Source organism: Drosophila subpulchrella, unplaced genomic scaffold (assembly GCF_014743375.2).
Source record: "Drosophila subpulchrella strain 33 F10 #4 breed RU33 unplaced genomic scaffold, RU_Dsub_v1.1 Primary Assembly Seq34, whole genome shotgun sequence".
Classification (NCBI taxonomy): Eukaryota; Metazoa; Arthropoda; class Insecta; order Diptera; family Drosophilidae; genus Drosophila; species Drosophila subpulchrella.
This window is the reverse complement of record NW_023665571.1, coordinates 1,180,283-1,193,195: the sequence shown is the minus strand read 5'-3', so window position 1 is coordinate 1,193,195 and position 12,913 is coordinate 1,180,283.

Genomic DNA, 12,913 nt, shown 5'->3' with positions numbered 1-12,913 from the left:
TTTATTAAATTTCCTTGGGTCTTGGGCATGTGACTTTGATGACGGTCAGGTAATGATAGTTCACTGAAAGTGTGTTTGGCTAACACATCTTAGAAACTTTAACTTGTGTTCTTTAATAATTCTTAATAAGAGACTATAGCATCTCATAATACTTGTTAACATTTAGTAACCATCTAAAACCAAGTACTTTACAGATACTATACAGATAGTAACCATCCAAAACCAAGTACTGTACAGGTACTATACAAAAAGTTACCATCCAAAAACAAGACTAAACAGAAAGTAACCATCAAAATACTGCTAGGTAACAACTAAATACAACGTGTTCAACGTGTCAAGTCCATGTCAATATGAGTACTACCCTAAAAAATTATATACCTCTGGATAATCTTCAAAGTCAATACCTATTAAATTCTGGATGGAGCAGTGGAGATGAAATTTCTACAGGACCCCACTTCATCTTTTCTGTACCAATCAAATTTTGTTGGGATTGGCTGAGGTTTATAAAAAAGTTTTGTTAAATTGTAAACACGAACTAGTGTTGATGCTAACTAAGAATCGTGGTGAATCTTGAACAAACCAGAAATGAAAAAACTTTTAAACTGAAAATTACGAAAAAAAACCTGGAAAGTTCCCCATGTAACTCTGAGCTATTTTGCAAAAATTAAGATGTACGATATTATTAAAAGTTGTGTAAACCTATCAATCGCATTCCAGAGTTGGGATTTATATGTTAACCCCAAATTGGGGTATGGGAATCAATAGAGCTGAAATGTGAAATTGTCGGTTAACCTTGAAAAACCAAGATTTGCCATAATTGGATTTGCACTAAATGGAGAACTTATCACAAATAACTTATCAAACTTGAAAGTTCACATGAATTCTGAGTCATTTCCATAATAATCTGAATGTCGATTTTAGTAAGAATTAGTATGCTCACCTATATGAAATGTATACAAGATTTCAATCTAGTTACTATAATCGTGAATCAAAACCATTTTTGACCCCAAATGAATTTAAATTGAAGACCCCTATTATTGTGGTTGATCTTTCATATCAAAACGAATCAGTAAAAATTGGTCCTATTGATGTGAGAATTTCAATAGAACTAAAGATACCAAGTCATAAAATTTAATCTGAATGTTGATTTTAGTAAGAATTAGTATGCTCACCTATATGAAATGTATACAAGATTTCAATCTAGTTACTATAATCGTTAATCACAACCATTTTTGACCCCAAATGAATTTAAATTGAAGACCCTTATTATTGTGGTTAAGCTTTCATATCAAAACGAATCAGTAAATATTGGTCCTATTGATGTGAGAATTTTAATAGAACTAAAGACACCAAGACATGAAAATACCCAAGCTTACTGTCTCCTCATACATGACCGTTTAGTTGAATATAACCCACTAAACGGACTAGTACAACGAGTTGTTTAACATTAGAAAAATGTTGAAAGATATTGTATCGATTGATGTTCAAGGTTTCTTTGATAATAATAATATTTTTATTCTAAAGGAAATTGGAATTGTATTCGAAAAAGATCCAAACTTGAATAATAGTTTTTTAATAGAACCACCATATGATTTTACTATGCTAAATACCAAATCTCGAAAGACTGCAATTTGGTTAACCAATACACATCACAAAATTTTTTGGAATGATGGAGAAAATAGATTTCCACAAACTCGAAAGTATCTAAGGACAATTACAAGCGGAAAACAAATTATTTGTAAAGGTGTGGAAAAGAAACGATTTCTAGAGAAGTTTTTTGGGAGTCGTCAGCTCATTGATATCGAGGAAATGGGCTGTCCGTCATTAAACAGGTTTAAAGGAAACCGGTTTCCCTATTGTGAAACACACCTTAAGGGCGGGGTTTATGCTCTTAACAATGCATACATTATTTTGACATTTTTTAAAAGTAGCTCCAAAACAATAAAATAATTTTTATACATCATTTTAAAGTTGAGACTAGATGTGTAAAGACCTATAAGAAAATAAAATTAACCAAATGAAGTTTCATGAGGAAGTTGACCAATTTATTAAACAATTTAAAGGACAGATAATTGGTCAGCATTTTCAATACCTTCTAAACACAAAAACTATGTTCATGAATCGAGGTGGACATGATCTCACTACTACGAATTATGGTGAACACTTTACATTTTGTAATCCAGAAATGACGTCGGAAACGTGCGCCTGCTTCTTCTATGCAAATCGTCGGAATCAAAGCAAGAATCAAATTAATTTTAATATATAATCAAACATGTTCGCAATACCAATATAAATGAATAAATGTATTATTATGCTACAAAATAAACTTCCGACTTTTTATTTCGAGTTAAAATTACAGGTACGGAGAATGGAAAATATTTCCTTGACTAAGATATGTCGGCTATTTGCGAGTTGTTGCGCGGTAGTGATTTCAACCCCTATTATGGGAACGTATTAGAGCTAGCAGTCAGCCGTGAGGTCGTTGGCGTGAGGCCCATGATCTTGTCAATGGGCGTGCGCCTTCAGACTTGTGCATGTGTCCCTTTTATTCCGGTCAGGTAATAGACAGGTGCGCATGTTCGGGTAGCTCTTGCTTGAATCCCTTTTTTGATATGTTTATGACCCGTTTGTGGAAAGGAGAGAATCTTAGAGAATTTACCAGTTAAACCTTCTGGGGCGGAAACAAAAATGTCTGTTTGAAAATATTCGACATCTGAGAATTATTAACTTGTGAGATTAATTTTATTGGGGTTCTTTTGATTTCTAAATTAATTTTACAATCATAGGAAACGTTATTCCCCAACATGATCGGACATGTTCCTCTAAGGCAACCATCTTTAGATGTTTTGGGTTTGCGACCTTTCTCACGTGCACAGCAACACCTGCTGAATATTAATTGCTAATAATGAGGAAAAGGATACATGATCAATATTGTCACATGGGGATGTGGGGAAAGTGTGCGACCTTTCTCCCGTGTACAGCAACACCTGCTGAATATTAATTGTTGATAATGAGGCAAAAAGGTCACGTGATCAGTATTGTCACATGGTGGTGTGGGGTTGGGGGCAATTAAGTATACTCTTTATAGACATGATCGTGACATTTTTATGAGTTCAAAGTCCATTAAAATCACTTAATTTATTGGATTATCCTAATTGTCCCAGAACCCGCATACGTTAATGAAGAGGCGGGGGTCATTAATATGTTAATCAGTGAGATGCGGGGTCATTAATATGCTAATTAGTAAGGGGGCGGGGGCCATTAATATGCAAATTGTCCCAGAACCCGTCTTTCCCAACTACTGAAATTATAACTTCGGTGTTTTTTAACATATAACCTCCTACGCTTGTAAATAAATTTTTTTATTTCATTCTGAATTTCGAATTTAATTTTATCAAAATCGGACAACAGTGAAGGAGACGTTTCAGACCCCATAAAGTATATATATTCTTGATCAGCATCACTAGACGAGTCGATCTAGCCATGTCCGTCTGTCCGTCTGGCCGTCTGTCCGTCCGTTTCTACGCAAACTAGTCTCTCAGTTTTAAAGCTATCGGGCTGAAACTTTCCCAAAGGTCTTATATCTTTTGCAGGTAGTATATAAGTCGAAACCAGCCGGATCGGACAACTATATCTTATAGCTCCCATAGGAATAATCGGAAAAAAAATGTTAAAAAATTATATCTTTGGTGTTTTTTAACATATTACCTCATTTCCTTGGAAATAACATTTTTTAATTAGTTTTGAATTTCGAATTAAATTTTATCAAAATCGGAAGACTATATCATATAGCTGCCATAGGAACGATCGTAAAATTGGTGGGAAAATAATGTGAAACAAATTATAGCTTCGGTGTTCCTTAATATATAACCTCCTACGCTTGGAAATAACATTTTTTAATTAGTTCTTAATTTCGAATTTAATTTTATCAAAATCGGACGACTATATCATATAGCTGCCAAAGGAACGATCGTAAAATTGGAAATACAATTTTTAATTAGTTCTGAATTTTTTGGAATTTAATTTTATCAAAATCGGACGACTATATCATATAGCTGCCATAGGGACGATCGGAAAATTGGTGGGAAAATAATATGAAACAAATTATAGCTTCGATGTTTTTTTTTAGCATAAAACCTCTTAAGCTTGGAAATGACATTTTTATACCCTTGCAGAGGGTATAATGATTTCAGTCAGAAGTTTGCAACGCAGTGAAGGAGACGTTTCCGACCCCATAAAGTATATATATTCTTGATCAGCATCACTAGACGAGTCGATCTAGCCATGTCCGTCTGTCCGTCTGTCCGTCCGTTTCTACGCAAACTAGTCTCTCAGTTTTAAAGCTATCGGGCTGAAACTTTCCCAAAGGTCTTATATCTTTTGCAGGTAGTATAAGTATAAGTCGAAACCAGCCGGATCGGACAACTATATCTTATAGCTCCCATAGGAATAATCGGACAAAAAATGTTAAAAATTATATCTTTGGTGTTTTTTAACATATTACCTCATTTCCTTGGAAATAACATTTTTAAATTAGTTTTGAATTTCGAATTTAATTTTATCAAAATCGGAAGACTATATCAAATAGCTGCCATAGGAACGATCGTAAAATTGGTGGGAAAATAATGTGAAACAAATTATAGCTTCGGTGTTCCTTAATATATAACCTCCTACGCTTGGAAATAACATTTTTTAATTAGTTCTGAATTTCAAATTTAATTTTATCAAAATGGGACGACTATATCATATAGCTGCCATAGGAACTATCGTAAAATCGGTGGGAAAATAATATGAAACAAATTATAACTTCGGTGTTTTTATACCCTTGCAGAGGGTATAATGATTTCAGTCAGAAGTTTGCAACGCAGTGAAGGAGACGTTTCCGACCCCATAAAGTATATAAATTCTTGATCAGCATCACTAGACGAGTCGATCTAGCCATGTCCGTCTGTCCGTCTTTCCGTCCGTTTCTACGCAAACTAGTCTCTCAGTTTTAAAGCTATCGGGCTGAAACTTTCCCAAAGGTCTTATATCTTTTGCAGGTAGTATATAAGTCGGAACCAGCCGGATCGGACAACTCTATCTTATAGCTCCCATAGGAATAATCGGAAAAAAAATGTTAAGAAATTATATCTTTGGTGTTTTTTATCTTATTACCTCCTTTTCTTGGAAATAACATTTTTTATTTAGTTTTGAATTTTGAATTAAATTTTATCAAAATCGGACGACTATATCATATAGCTGCCATAGGAACGATCTTAAAATTGGTGGGAAAATAATATGAAACAAATTATAGCTTCGGTGTTCCTTAACATATAACCTCTTACGCTTGGAAATAACATTTTTTAATTAGTTCTGAATTTCGAATTTAATTTTATCAAAATCGGACGACTATATCATATAGCTGCCATAGGGACGATCGGAAAATTGGTGGGAAAATAATATGAAACAAATTATAGCTTCGGTGTTTTTTTTTAACATAAAGCCTCTTAAGCTTGGAAATGACATTTTTTTTTAATTAGTTTTAAATTTCGAATTAAGTTTTATCAAAATCGGACGACTACATCATATAGCTGCTATAGGAACGATCGGAAAATTGGTGGGAAAATAATATGAAACAAATTATAGCTTCGGTGTTTTTTGATATATTATCTTATACTATTGGAAATAACATTTTGTGTATTTTTAAGAATTTCGAATTATATTTAATGCAAATCGGACGACTCTAACATATAGCTGTCAAAGAAACGGTCAGCGAAATAATGAAATATTTATTATACCCTTGCATTTATTATTATACCCTTGCAGAGGGTATATTGATTTCAGTCAGAAGTTTGCAACGCAGTGAAGGTGACGTTTCCGACCCCATAAAGTATATATATTCTTGATCAGCATGACTAGACGAGTCGATCTAGCCATGTCCGTCTGTCCGTCCGTTTCTACGCAAACTAGTCTCTCAGTTTTAAAGCTATCGGGCTGAAACTTTCCCAAAAGTCTTATATCTTTTGCAGGAAGTATATAAGTCGGAACCAGCCGGATCGGATTACTATATCTTATAGCTCCCATAGGAATAATCGAAAAAAAAAATTTTATAAAATTATATCTTTGGTGTTTTTTAGCTTATAACCTCCTAGGCTTGGAAATAAAATTTTTGTATAAGTTTTGAATTAAATTTTATCGAAATCGGACGACTATATCATATAGCTGCCATAGGAACGATCGGAAAACTGGTGGAAAAATAATAGGAAACAAATTATAGATTCGGTGTTTTTCAACATATAACCTCCAACGCTAGGAAATAACATTTTTTAATTAGTTCTGAATTTCGAATTTAATTTTATCAAAATCGGACGACTATATCATATAGCTGCCATAGGAACGATCGGAAAATTGGTAGGAAAATAATATGAAACAACTTATAGCTTCGGTGTTTTTTGACATATTATCTTATACCCTCTGCAAGGGTATAATGATTTCAGTCAGAAGTTTGCAACGCAGTGAAGGAGACGTTTCCGACCCCATAAAGCATATATATTCTTGATCAGCATCACTAGACGAGTCGATCTAGCCATGTCCGTCTGTCCGACTGTCCGTCCGTTTCTACGCAAACTTGTCTCTCAGTTTTAAAGCTATCGGGCTGAAACTTTCCCAAAAGTCTTATATCTTTTGCAGGTAGTATATAAGTCGGAACCAGCCGGATCGGACAACTATATCTTATAGCTCCCATAGGAATAATCGGGAAAAAAAATGTTAAGAAATTATATCTGTGGTGTTTTTTAACTTATTACCTCCTTTCCTTGGAAAAAACATTTTTTAATTAGTTTTGAATTTCGGAATAAATTTTATCAAAATCGGAAGACTATATCATATAGCTGCCATAGGAACGATCGTAAAATTGGTGGGAAAATAATATGAAACAAATTATAGCTTCGGTGTTCCTTAACATATAACCTCCTACGCTTGGAAATAACATTTTTTAATTAATTCTGAATTTCGAATTTAATTTTATCAAAATCGGACGACTATATGATATAGCTGCCATAGGAACGATCGTAATATTGGTGGGAAAATAATATGAAACAAATTATAGCTTCGGTGTTCCTTAACATATAACCTCCTACGCTTGGAAATAACATTTTTTAATTAGTTCTGAATTTCGAATTAAGTTTGATCAAAATCGGACAACTATCACTGTGGACGGCAGTACACGTAGTGGCGAAGCGCGCAAGAGAGCGTGCGAAGACAACTACTATATATAGCCGCAGAATTGAAAATCTGCCATTATGGTCCGATCGTAACGAGTGATACACCAATCGAAAGGTATCGCAAAAACTAAGAAGATTACATACCAAGACTTTCGAAATATAGATTTGTTTGGGAGAAAAGGCGGTGAAATGGTAAAAGTAAAAATTTAGAAAATTGGAGCTGCGGGATACGGTGGGGATCAAAGCCCCCGGCTGTTTAGCTAGTTTCATTCTTACTGAGAATACGCGTCGAATGACACCTCACTTGTTAAAATCCGATGTTATAAATCTCTGAAAAGATAATTTAATTTGCTAAATACTCTTCATTCAGTAAAATTGTCTGAATATAATAGATTTAGAGTTATGATAGAAAGTTAATTTTTAAAACCACTTTTTGACTATTTTCTCAAAATTGAGTCGAACGATTTCTTTTTAAATTTTTAATTATATAGCCCTTGAGATTCCTCAACTTTTGTTATATAACACTGTTTGCCCTAAAAATTACCGTTTGGAAGATATTAAGCGATAAAAAGTGCAACTCGTTTCAGCTCCGTATACGAAATTCTTCAAACTAATTGGAGTAAACAAGAAAAAAACCAATTTGATGAAAAATATTCTTATTGGATTTTTTCAAGCTGAAAATCTGTTATGGTTTTAGGGTCCTTTACTTCATGGAGCTAATCGAAATTGGAAACTTGATCTATTTGTTCTACCACTTTGGTAAAAAACCCGCTAGTTCGGCGGAAAATGTAAGAAACGACAGATTTCTCTTGGAATCTGAAACTATAAAGCCCTTGAGACTTCACACTTGTTTTATTAAAATAGGTAATTGAAGCGATAAAACTTGTTGTGCCTTATTTAAGGTGGCGTTCAGCTAAGGTTAGGGGTCGAATCTGTGTGTTTGGTTTTTCAATAGCCAAGCCCAACCACCATATGGGGACGATTCCTAGTCATGGAATTGGGGCACTTAAACTCTTGAGCAAAAAAAACTTCTGATATCAAGCAAAAACACCTCTTAACGAGGTAAAAAGTAGTGGCGAACGCGCCATTAACAAAAATTTCTGATATCAAGAATTGTGACGAAAAATGATATTACATTCGATAAAATAAATAAACTATATTAAATTTATGTATTCGGCACGCTACAACGGAAAATTTACGTGTAGGAAAAAAAATATTTACTGTTGCGGGCCGAAATCATAAATTTAATATAGTTTATTTATTTTATCGAATGTAATATCATTTTTCGTCACAATTCTTGATATCTTCGCCACTACTTTTTACCTCGTTAAGAGGTGTTTTTGTTTGATATCATATAGCTGCCATAGGAACGATCGTAAAATCGGTGGGAAAATAATATGAAACAAATTATAACTTCGGTGTTTTTTAACATATAACCTTCAACGCTTGGAAATAACATTTTTTAATTCATTCTGAATGTCGAATTAAATTTTATCAAAATCGGAAGACTATATCATATAGCTGCCATAGGAACGATCGTAAAATTGGTGGGAAAATAATATGAAACATATTATAGCTTCGGGTTCTTTAACATATAACCTCCTACGCTTGGAAATAACATTTTTTAATTCGTTCTGAATTTCGAATTAAATTTTATCAAAGTCGGACGACTATATCATATAGCTGCCATAGGAACGATCATAAAATCGGTGGGAAAATAATATGAAACAAATTATAACTTCGGTGTTTTTTAACATATAACCTCCTACGCTTGGAAATAACATTTTTTAGTTCATTCTGAAATTCGAATTTAATTTTATCAAAATCGGACGACTATATCATATAGCTGCCATAGGGACGATCGGAAAATTGGTGGGAAAATAATAAGAAACAAATTATAGCTTCGGTGTTTTTTGATATAAGTATTATCTTATACTATTGGAAATAACATTTTGTGTATTTTTAAGAATTTCGAATTATATTTAATACAAATCGGAAGACTCTAACATATAGCTTTCAAAGAAACGGTCAGCGAAATAATGAAATATTTATTATACCCTTGCAGAGGGTATGTTGATTTCAGTCAGAAGTTTGCATAATGTATATATATTCTTCATCAGCATGACTAGACGAGTCGATCTAGCCATGTCCGTCTGTCCGTCCGTTTCTACGCAAGCTTGTCTCTCAGTTTTAAAGCTATCGGGCTGAAACTTTCCCAAAAGTCTTAAATCTTTTGCAGGTAGTATATAAGTCGGAACCAGCCGGATCGGACAACTATATCTTATAGCTCCCATAGGAATAATCGATAAAAAATTTTTTTAAAATTATATCTTTGGTGTTTCTTAGCTTATAACCTCCTAAGCATGGAAATAACATTTTTTAATTAGTTTTGAATTTTGAATTACATTTTATAGAAATCGGACGACTATATCATATCGCTGCCATAGGAACGATCGGAAAATTGGTGGAAAAATAATAGGAAACAAATTATAGATTCGGTGTTTTTCAACATATAACCTCCAACGCTTGGAAATAACATTTTTTAATTAGTTCTGAATTTCGAATTTAATTTTATCAAAATCGGACGACTATATCATATAGCTGCCATAGGAACGATCGGAAAATTAGTAGGAAAATAATATGAAACAAATTATAGCTTCGGTGTTTTTTGACATATTATATATATTATACAATTGGGAATATCATTTTTTGTGTTTATAAATTTAATAAATATAGCTGCAAGGGTATATAAGCTTCGGCTTGCCGAAGCCGACTTCCTTTCTTGTTTAACTTATTACCTCCTTTCCTTGGAAATAACATTTTTTAATAAGTTCTGAATTTCGAATTTAATTTTATCAAAATCGGACGACAATATTATATAGCTGCCATAGGAACGATCGTAAAATTGGTGGGAAAATAATATGAAACAGATTATAGCTTCGGTGTTCCTTAACATATAACCACCTACGCTTGGAAATAACATTTTTTAATTAGTTCTGAATTTTGAATTAAATTTTATCATAATCGGACGACTTTATCATATAGCTGCCATAGGAACGATCGTAAAATCGGTGGGAAAATAATATGAAACAAATTATAACTTCGGTATTTTTTAACATATAACCTCCTACGCTTGGAAATAACATTTTTTAATTCATTCTGAATTTCGAATTTAATTTTATGAAAATCGGACGACTATATCATATAGCTGCCAAACGAACGTTCGTAAAATTGGAAATAAAATTTTTAATTAGTTCCGAATTTTAAATTTAATTTTATCATAATCGGACGACTATATCATATAGCTGCCATAGGGACGATCGGAAAATTGGTAAGAAAATAATATGAAACAAATTATAGCTTCGGGGTTTTTTTTAACATAAAACCTCTTAGGCTTGGAAATGACATTTTTATACCCTTGCAGAGGGTATAATGATTTCAGTCAGAAGTTTGCAACGCAGTGAAGGAGACGTTTCCGACCCCATAAAGTATATATATTCTTGATCAGCATCACTAGACGAGTCGATCTAGCCATGTCCGTCTGTCCGTCCGTTTCTACGCAAACTAGTCTCTCAGTTTTAAAGCTATCGGGCTGAAACTTTCCCAAAAGTCTTATATCTATTGCAGGTAGTATATAAGTCGGAACCAGCCGGATCGGGCAACTATATCATATAGCTCCCACAGGAATAATCGAAAAAAAAAATTTTAAAAAATTATATCTTTGGTGTTTCTTAGCTTATAACCTCCTAAGCATGGAAATAACATTTTTTAATTAGTTTTGAATTTTGAATTAAATTTTATCGAAATCGGACGACTATATCATATAGCTGCCATAGGAACGATCGGAAAATTGGTGGAAAAATAATAGGAAACAAATTATAGATTCGGTGTTTTTCAACATATAAGCTCCAACGCTTGGAAATAACATTTTTTAGTTCATTCTGAATTTCGAATTTAATTTTATCAAAATCGGACGACTATATCATATAGCTGCCATAGGGACGATCGGAAAATTGGTGGGAAAATAATATGAAACAAATTATAGCTTCGGTGTTTTTTTTTAACATAAAACCTCTTAAGCTTGGAAATTACATTTTTTTAAATTAGTCTTGAATTTCGAATTAAGTTTTATCAAAATCGGACGACTACATCATATAGCTGCCATAGGAACGATCGGAAAATTGGTGGGAAAATAATATGAAACATATTATAGCTTCGGTCTTCTTTAACATATAACCTACTACGCTTGGAAATAACATTTTTTAATTCGTTCTGAATTTCGAATTAAATTTTATCAAAGTCGGACGACTATATCATATAGCTGCCATAGGAACGATCATAAAATCGGTGGGAAAATAATATGAAACAAATTATAACTTCGGTGTTTTTTAACATATAACCTCCTACGCTGGGAAATAACATTTTTTAGTTCATTCTGAATTTCGAATTTAATTTTATCAAAATCGGACAACTATATCATATAGCTGCCATAGGGACGATCGGAAAATTGGTGGTAAAATAATACGAAACAAATTATAGCTTCGGTGTTTTTTTTTAACATAAAACCTCTTAAGCTTGGAAATTACATTTTTTTAAATTAGTCTTGAATTTCGAATTAAGTTTTATCAAAATCGGACGACTACATCATATATCTGCCATAGGAACGATCGGAAAATTGGTGGGAAAATAATATGAAACAAATTATAGCTTCGGTGTTTTTTGATATAAGTATTATCTTATACTATTGGAAATAACATTTTGTGTATTTTTAAGAATTTCGAATTATATTTAATACAAATCGGAAGACTCTAACATATAGCTGTCAAAAAAACGGTCAGCGAAATAATGAAATATTTATTATACCCTTGCAGAGGGTATATTGATTTCAGTCAGAAGTTTGCATAATGTATATATATTCTTCATCAGCATGACTAGACGAGTCGATCTAGCCATGTCCGTCTGTCCGTCCGTTTCTACGCAAGCTAGTCTCTCAGTTTTAAAGCTATCGGGCTGAAACTTTCCCAAAAGTCTTAAATCTTTTGCAGGTAGTATATAAGTCGGAACCAGCCGGATCGGACAACTATATCTTATAGCTCCCATAGGAATAATCGAAAAAATTTTTTTTAATTATATCTTTGGTGTTTCTTAGCTTATAACCTCCTAAGCATGGAAATAACATTTTTTAATTAGTTTTGAATTTTGAATTAAATTTTATAGAAATCGGACGACTATATCATATCGCTGCCATAGGAACGATCGGAAAATTGGTGGAAAAATAATAGGAAACAAATTATAGATTCGGTGTTTTTCAACATATAACGCTTGGAAATAACATTTTTTAATTAGTTCTGAATTTCGAATTTAATTTTATCAAGATCGGACGAATATATCATATAGCTGCCATAGGAACTATCGGAAAATTGGTAGGAAAATAATATGAAACAAATTATAGCTTCGGTGTTTTTTGACATATTATCTTGTGTTTTTAAATTTAATAAATATAGCTGCAAGGGTATATAAGCTTCGGCTTGCCGAAGCCAACTTCCTTTCTTGTTTAACTTATTACCTCCTTTCCTTGGAAATAACATTTTCTAATTAGTTCTCATTTTCGAATTTAATTTTATCAAAATCGGACTACTATATCATATAGCTGCCATAGGAACGATCGTAAAATTGGTGGAAAAATAAAATGAAACAAATTAAAGCTT